Raw genomic sequence first — 8,918 nt, forward strand, 5'->3', positions numbered from 1 at the left:
TTTCCCAGTTAACCAAATTGTGCATTTAAAGGCATCTTTTTCTACCATGATCATAAAAAGAAGCAAAAAACTCCTATACCATTTCACCTTATCCTAGGACAAATGTGCTAACACAAAAATCTTCACTCTGAAGCCATGTCCGCACCGCCACACCTCTCAGAGCCCACGCTCTGCTCTGAGCTTCATGGCCATTGTTTTTACTTGTCTAGCCCAGCATCCCTCCCAATTCTTCTGATTACCCCAAGTTCCCTCTGGGGAGCCATCATTTCCCTACAATCCTGGCTCCAGGATTGTCTGTAACCCACACTGGCCAATCATAGCATAGCATTCCTCTGGCCACAGTGATGGGTTTAGGGATGGGCATTTGACTCAAACCAAGTCAACTAGGCACAATTAAAACTAGTCCTGGGACTTTTGTACAAGTGACTGAAAAAGAGACACATATTTTGCCTTTGGACTTGAAGTTGCAAAGAGACATACCTATATGAAGGGATAGCTTGCTTGATAAAGTAGTGTGGAGGTATATCAGATTCTTCCAAGATCATTTGAACCCTAGATCCAGCTGTACCTGAAGCCATACACAGTGTTCTGCATGTGGTTTGCTAAGACTGATTCTGAAATACTACCAACACAGTCTTATAGTAGCAAGTCACATAGGGAATGAAGATTCTATTTTAAGGCTAGTGTTGCTTGCTAAGCAGAAAGAAGAGCTATTAACTTTTATACTCTTGTATTGATTACAAACTACAGATGTAGACATGGAGTAGAAAATTGTGTCAGTTCCACTGGTTGGGTAAAACATTTGCAGGGATTAAGACCAATCTTTTGACCATTCCATGCATTCTTCTTGAGAGCTGAGAGAAACCAGGTGGTTAGATAGACTCCTGTGCAGGTGAAACCCGTGGATGCCTGAGTGTCTTGCCCATGTATGTGGTAAGGTGACTTCACCCTGAGTGCTCAGCCACCCTGGTTATGCTTGGCGGTAGCATCAGACAGATCCAGATTGTGGTGATGAGTAACGAAGGGCTTTCCCAGCTTCAGACACAGGATGAGATCATATTTCACCCATTAGCCTCTCCCCGCCCCATGTGGAGCTTCTGAATGGAATGATTGAAGTTTCGCCTTCAGGTGCCATGAAGGTTCAACAGCAATTCACCACTTAGTGAATGGAAATCTCTGGGTCTGGCGTCGTAGATCAGGGTTGACAACATGTCTCTTTGTATGATGATGAAAATAGATATTGTTAGACCAACTGTGAGACCTTGGGCAACTTACCTAACTTTTCTCTATTTGATTTCCTCATCTATAAAATGAGAACAGTAATAGTACCTATCTCATAGTGTTGTTGCGAGGTTAAATGAGTTAATAACATTTGCGCGCTTTGAACAGGGAGTGGTACCTTGTAAATGTTAGCTGTCAGTATTACTGGAAAATAAGAATTTCCTGCCTTGGACAAACATTTCCTGTAGAACCTGGATATCTGAAACAAAGAGAAGGCAGAAATAGGATTTATGAAAATTGTGAAGCGCTCTATGAGAGTGTGCAACACTTCTCAGACATGGGTGCTGTGAAGTCACGTCTTAGTTTTCTGAGGTGGGGAGTTGGTTGGAAAGCTGGATTGGAAGGTTCACAACAGGGGATGAGGTGGGCTTTGTTTAGGGTTCTGGTGACCGGTCACAGGCGAGCTAACTAAAGTCTTGTAGCCACACCTACCCAGACAGTGGTTTCTGTGAATCTCAATAGGGAAGCTGGCAGGGGTTGAGAGAGTTCTTTGAAATATCCAGATGTCACAGGAAACGGTAGTAATTCAAGACTTGGATCCGTCTTTAGCCAATGTCTTAAGGAGATGGTGAGGCAAATGACAACAAGCAACTTCTAATTTTTTAGAGATGAAATGGTTTTGATCTAAGTTTGTAGAATGCTGTTGTTATAATAGTTCTTTTCTTCCCTTCCCTGCCTGCCTTTTTCCCTTTCTCTTTCCTTTCTCTCTCTGTTTCACAGGAAGTATATGCTCCCCTATCCAGAGGTAACTACTTTTAACAGTTTGGCATATATCCTTCTATTCCTTTTTCTATATATTTACACAGACATACACTTAGAAATTGTTTTGTAGGTGGGTTTTAAAAATTTTTGTATAAATAGGATAATATTTTGAGTTGCCTTCTAAATTATTCCTTTTCACTTAAAATGTCTTTTCCTTCCATGCCAATACATATAGATCAATCCCTCTCTTTCAAATTGTTGCTTATGATTGCATTATTTGGGTGGACCATAGTTCTATTTATCCATTCGCCACTTGATGGAATTTGGGCTGCTTTCCATTTTCTGCTCTTACAAACAATCTTCCCATAGCCCTCTTTGGCCACATGTACTGTCCCTTTACATTTAAAGATAACTTGCTGAAACTGTTTTTAGATTTAAATCACAGAATACATTTTCGTTTCACTCTAAAATTTGCCAGTCCCCGTTGGGCCTTGGTGAGTTTGAGCCTTTGGACAGCCACATTTTATTGCTGGTTAAAACCATTTCTCACTTTTTCAACCAAGTATGGCCAGGTAATGGTGATGGCCACAGAAAGGGGAAATGTACATGTTAATAAAGCCTTCCATGCTCTTAAGATCCATCTACAAGTGTCACAGTCAGAGTGGTAACAAACATTTTTTAAAATCCTCAGAATTTCAGAGATAATCCTTCAGCTGTGTAGCCTGGCAACGTTTTGTACCACTATAAAATCTACCTCTTTTATAGGCACCAGTACCCTTCATTTTTAGTTAAATTATATGTCATGTACACTGTGCTGGCAAGTCTGCAGCTGAATGTCCGTCTCCACAAGATGCTCATCACTGATATTTGCGGTTATCATCCTGGACAGTCTGTCCACTTCATCATCTTTGTTTAATAAAACACTTCTGTTTTAAAAAGCACGAGGCCCAGATCTGCTGAGTCAGATGTGATGCTATCTTTCAACTGCACAAGCTCAACCACAAGGATCTGGGAAGTTTATTATCTGACACAAATCTGTCAGGAACTCCTCTGCTGTCAACGGACCACAAACCATAGAGCGAAGGTTGGTTCAAAGGTTGTCTACTGACTGAGTAAGTGACTTGATATTCTGAGATGGTGCTACTCAACGTAGTCTGTGAACTCTTTTTGACTGGTCCACAATGAGACAAGCTGCTCATGCCATAATGCAAACCAACACATTATTTCATTCACCAAGAAAGTCTTGCTACGAAAAAATGTTGACTGAAGAGTGTGCTTCGTGATGCAGTTGGTTTACGTTCTGGTGCAAGCTCCTTAACGTGCACACTGGTCTGTGAGCTACATTTTGAGTAGTACTGTTTAAAGTGCTTTATGAAATTGAATGAATAAGTGAATGAATGAATGAGACACATCTAAGATGGATTAAATGGCTTTGTAGGGTTGGGGTGGGAGAGTGGAGGGGAAGATGATGATTAAATCAAATTTTCTCTTTTAATGGGACAATGTTCCTTGCCTGCTTTTGAGCTGTCACAGAGAGGGAAGGTTGTTTAAGGCACAGAAAGCCTGCCTGGCACCATTGCCTGCACCACTATCATTCCCCATCCAATGCCTTTCCCCTTCTTACTTTTTGCCCTTCCTCCTGTTATCTCCTTTTCCTGTGCTTCTGGTGTGGGATTTAAAGAAGAAAGCAGAACCATATATGGAAGGCTCATTGCATGGTCTATATTTTACACACAATTAAATACAATTCTCACCACAACTGGGCGAGGAAGGTATTACTGTCTGCTTTGTAGGTGCTCAGAGGGGTTCAGTCACTTGGTCGAGGTCCCATATGTCATAAAGTGGCATAATGTGAACCTACATCTGTGTGGTTCTCTCCTGGTGGTTTTGTTTCCTACTCTCACATCCGAGGAGGGTGCTAACAGAATCCAGGTCCTGGACAGAACTTTAAAAGCGCCCACACTGACACAAGAATGTTCCATTTTAGAACTCTGAGGCTCCACACGTTCAGTTGCCACCATCCTCCCACATTGACACTTTGTGTTACATGCTTGTGTGTCCTTGTAGGTTGTGAATGCCTTCATCTTATCATCTTTGTATCCTTTGCAGTAGTGTATGGGGCTTTGAAAGCAGCACATGCAATGGGTTATTGCATTAAATACGTTAGTCTGTAAACTTCTTTATCTGCCTAAGATAAATATCAAATGAATGAGACTCAAACACTTAAATTTGAAGTCATGTTATGGTGGGAAATCTATTGAGCATGTGTGTCGCCCAGTAGAGCAGTGCACAGTGAAGAGGCCATCCTCCTGAGAGGCACCCCTCGGTATCCCTGGGTTATGGCTTTTGGAATTTCTTACTAGTTTCTTGACGGCAGGAACTGGGCCTTTTCTTTGTTGGTTCTCTAGTGCCTAGCACCTTCCCTGGCATTCGGTTCCTGGCGCTTGAAAAAATGTGTGGAATTGTTGAATGTGCTAAGTTGTCAGCATTTCCTCCTAAACTGCTGTTACTAGCACTCACCATCGGCCACTGTGTGGTTCTTAGATTAAAAAATTATATCTGTCTTCTGCTCCTGGGTTTCCTGGTCCAGATCCAACATTTTCTTCTTCCATTTCCGTCTCTGCCAGCTCCTGCTTTGCATCAGGCACAATTCCATGATCAGAAGCATGGCTGGAAGGAGGGTGTGGGATGTGGGACCACGGGCCAGTTGTTTCTCCAGAGCACATCTCCAAAAGGGAGATGTTGACAGTTGTTAGAACTACAGTGAAATGAAGTTTGAGGAAGCAAAATGAAAAGAAGACCATGAGGCCTACGGAGAAGGTAGTCAATGGGGATCACTGACGGCTCAGGCCCCACCCAGACTTGCCTCTCCATGTTAGAACCTGGCTTGCCTCTCAGACTCGAATATCACATTCTCCCCAGGAACCCAATGGAGGAGCCAATTATACCTCTGACCTTCCTAGGGATAGAGTATTTCTTCCTTTGGGCAGAGAATCAGGCCCTCTATAAGCAGGAGTGCCAGATTAGAGGGAGGGACCCTGTGGGCACAAGCCAGGCTTCCCTGGCCATCCCAACCACATTCCTGTCTTCTTGTTTCCTTTTGTAGCGTTGAGCCTGTGAGACACAGAACTTCCTAGGCCAGTTCACATTTATCTGTTTTTGAGAATCTCTGTATCCTACTCTCTGGGTCGTGTACATAATTTCCTGTTTGGGGTCACTATATAGGCAAGTCCAGAGTCCCTTGCTAGAGTGTTCAAGGATCTCTTTTTACTCTGTCCCCTAAACTGGGGCTGTCCATCCATGCACCATGCGTCAACTGGCTCATTAAATCAAACCAGAACCAGTTTTTTGCTATAGATTTCCTCTTTGTCTCCTGTTGAGTGTGGCTTGCTTTGCAGTTGCTCCCACTTTCCTGGCTTGGTTCTCTGATATTGTCTTGGCCCAGGTATTAGTTGCCTATTCCTGTTGTAACGAATCACCACAAACTCAGGGGCTTAAAACACAACACAGTTGTTTCAGAGGTCGCAAGTCTAAAATGGGTGGGCAAGCCTGCATTCCCTCTGGAGACTCTAAGGGAGAATTCATTTTCTTGCTTTTCCAGTTTATAGACATTGCCCACAGTCTTTGGCTCATGGCTGTTACATCTTGTTTTTGGTTGGGGGCACTATTCTGCCTACCACAGCCCCACTGGTTTTGATGACCTCTTGGATTTTTCAGACCATGGTCCTCTCCCTCCATGGCTGTTTTCAGCTCTGCCCATGCTCATATTTTTGACAACTCTTGTGTGGATTTGTCTATTTCCCTTTGTAATTCTATTAGGTTTTGCATTATGAATTTTGAAGCATTGTTGTTAGGTACATAAATATTTAGGATTATTAAGTCCTCTTCACTAATTGACCCTTTTATCATGATGAAATAACCCTCATTTTCCCTCATTATAGTCCTTGGTCTGAAATCTACTTTGTTATTAATGTAGCCACTCCAACTTTCTTTTGATTAGTGTTAACATAGTATATCTTTTTCTATCCTTTTACCCTAACCTATTTGTATCTTTGTTTTTAAGGTGACTGCCTTAGTTTTTTACCCAGTCTCACAATCTCTGCCTTTTAATTGGAGTTCTTAGTTAATTTATGCTTAATGTGATTATTGATATATGCAGTTTAGAAAGACCTCTCTGGAGGTAGACTGGAGACAGGGAAACCAAGAACTCTGTTGCAGTAATGAAGGTGAGAAAAAAGTGTTTAAACCAGGACAATGGTCCTGCAGATGGAGTGGGATGGGGGCCGTATCTGAGAGACATTAAGGGTGTACAACCAATAGAAATGGAGCTTGGACGGAGATTTGTTGAGTCATCGGTATAGGTAGTGGATGGATTCCAATGTTTTGAAGATGTACTATATTCATAAATAGATATTGCATAAAATACTTATTTTTGAATTTTTTAATTGAGGTATAATTGACATATAACATTAGTTTCAGGTGTAGAACATAAACATACATATTTATATTCATAAATATATATTACATCTTCCAAACACTGGAATCCATTCAGGTACTTACACTGATGACTCACAAATCTCTGTCCAAACTCCATTTCTATTGATTGTACTATTGTACTTGATTGTACTATTGTGTGTATATGTGTGTATGTGTATATATATGGACATGAAGCTAAACATCTGACAACATTTCTGATCTGGGGGGTCATTGCATGAAGTCCAGACTCTCTCTGGGCAGAAAGAGGGATGAGGGGAATTTAAAGACACTATAGGATGAAAGATATTAAAAGACCAGCCCAATAAAAATAGTGCCAGGAATACATGAAGGCATTGTTTTAGATGTCTGGATGGTTTTGCAGATTATTTGGTATTATACCACCTCATGTCTAGTTTTCTGTCTTTACCCAGACTATGTTGAATTCAATGCAAATGGTATCAAAATATAATAAACCATAATAAGTCCCCAACACGCAGCAGAACCATGTTTGAGAAATTCACCTTCTCATAACTAGAGGGACCTGATAGAGCAGTTTTACTCTGGAGTTGGTTGACATATCACTAATTTTGTCATTCATGAGAGCATTAGAGTAACTGTGGGTTAAAGCAGAATGGAGAGGAGCGGGTGCTAGGGAGAGTTCAAGGAAGCAACGGGCACTCTGACGTACCACCCAGAACCCCCTTCAGGAACAAAGGACTTATTCCTCCAGCTGCTGGGATGCTGCTGGCAGGCAGACCTCAGCTATCAGCCCGCTTCAGAAATTGCCTCAGCTGAAGCGAATTGCCTTGCCCAACAGCATTCCATCTTCCTAGGACGGCCCACGTCCAGTGACTGATTGATGTAGGGAAATAAAGGCCCAGCTTCTTTGCCCCAACTCAGGGCAATTCCAGAAGGCCATGTGTTAGGAGTTCCCAAGAACACCCCCCAGGTTTGATGATTCACTAGGAGGACTCAGAGAATTTAGCATATATTTGTACCCATGGCTAGGATTACAGCAAAAGCATACACAGAAAAAGCAAAATCAGTAAACGGAAAAAGGCATATGGTGCAAAGTCTGGAGGAAGCTTCCAAGAGTCCTCTTCCGGTGTAGTCAGACAGGACACACTTAATTCCTGTAGCATAGAACTGTGACAACACATATGAAATGTTGTCTACCAGGAAAGCTCATTAAGGATTCAGTGTCCAGGATTTTATCCGGGGCTGGTCACATAGGCATGCTTTCCTAACACATTCCCAAGTTCCAGACTCCCAGAAGGAAAGCAGATGTTCGGCATAAACCACATTGCTTCTACAAACGGTTCAGGCACAGTGAGCCCCTTATCAGTTAGGAAATGGTGGGAACCCTCCTGAAATCCGAGTTCCCAGACGCCAGCCAAGAGCCAACCTCACAAGCTGGCCCTTTTAATGACAGCAGACTCAGGCCTGCTATGTTAATTCCTTCTTTCACACCACCCCAGCTTCAGATTTTTTTGTGGAGTTGGCTAAGGTGCCACCTTTACAGGTCTTACAGGATATAAGAGCAGTGGCCCCCATTACATCTCCATTTAGTTCACCACTTTGGCTCCTGCAAAATTCAAGATCCTGCAGGATGAGAGTGGACTAAGTCAAATTCAACCAAGTAGTAGCCCTGACTACAGCTGTGTGCCAGATGTGATATCTTGCTAGAGCTGATTAACATGACTATGGTTACCTGGTACGTGACCACTGATCTGGTGGGTGCATGCTTTTCCATCCCTCCAAGCAAACAGGATCAGAAATAGTTCATATTCACATGGAATGAACAATAGGCTATGTTAACAGCCTAGGTTATAACTCTCTTGCTTCTGTTATAATGAAAAGAGACTTAAGACTAGCAGTCACTTCTACAGAAAATCACTTAGTTCACTACATTGAGGGAGTATGTTAATTAAATGGGATGAGCAAGATGTGACTAGTAAATTTGAGGCCTTGATGAAGTACATGTGCTCCAGAGGGTGAGATAAAACCCATAAAATTTAGTGGCCTACTACTTCAGTAAAATTTGGGGGGAGGAGTGAACAGTGCGTGGTCAGAGACATGCTAGAACAGCCCCTCTGGAGTAAAAGACAAATGAGTACAACTCGCATCTCCTACTATGCGGAAGGAAGCACAATGCCTCATAGATCTCTTTGGGTTCTGAAGGCAGCATATTTCACAACTAAGAATACTGTTCTTAGCTATACTCTGGGTACCAGGAAAGGCTGCTAGTTCTGAGTGAGGCCCAAAGCAGGAAAGGGACACTGTGTGGAAGCAGGCCTGCCACCTGGGTCATCTAACCTAGCAGACTCTATGATATTAGAGTTATTGGTGGAGGGAAGAAATGTGAAAGAAATTAAAGCAAAACCACTGGATACGTACTCCTGATTTTTCTCTGCTTATTTTATTGAATAACTGAATGTATAAAAACCACACAGACTACA

Source organism: Equus caballus, chromosome 3, assembly GCF_041296265.1.
Source record: "Equus caballus isolate H_3958 breed thoroughbred chromosome 3, TB-T2T, whole genome shotgun sequence".
Classification (NCBI taxonomy): domain Eukaryota; kingdom Metazoa; phylum Chordata; class Mammalia; order Perissodactyla; family Equidae; genus Equus; species Equus caballus.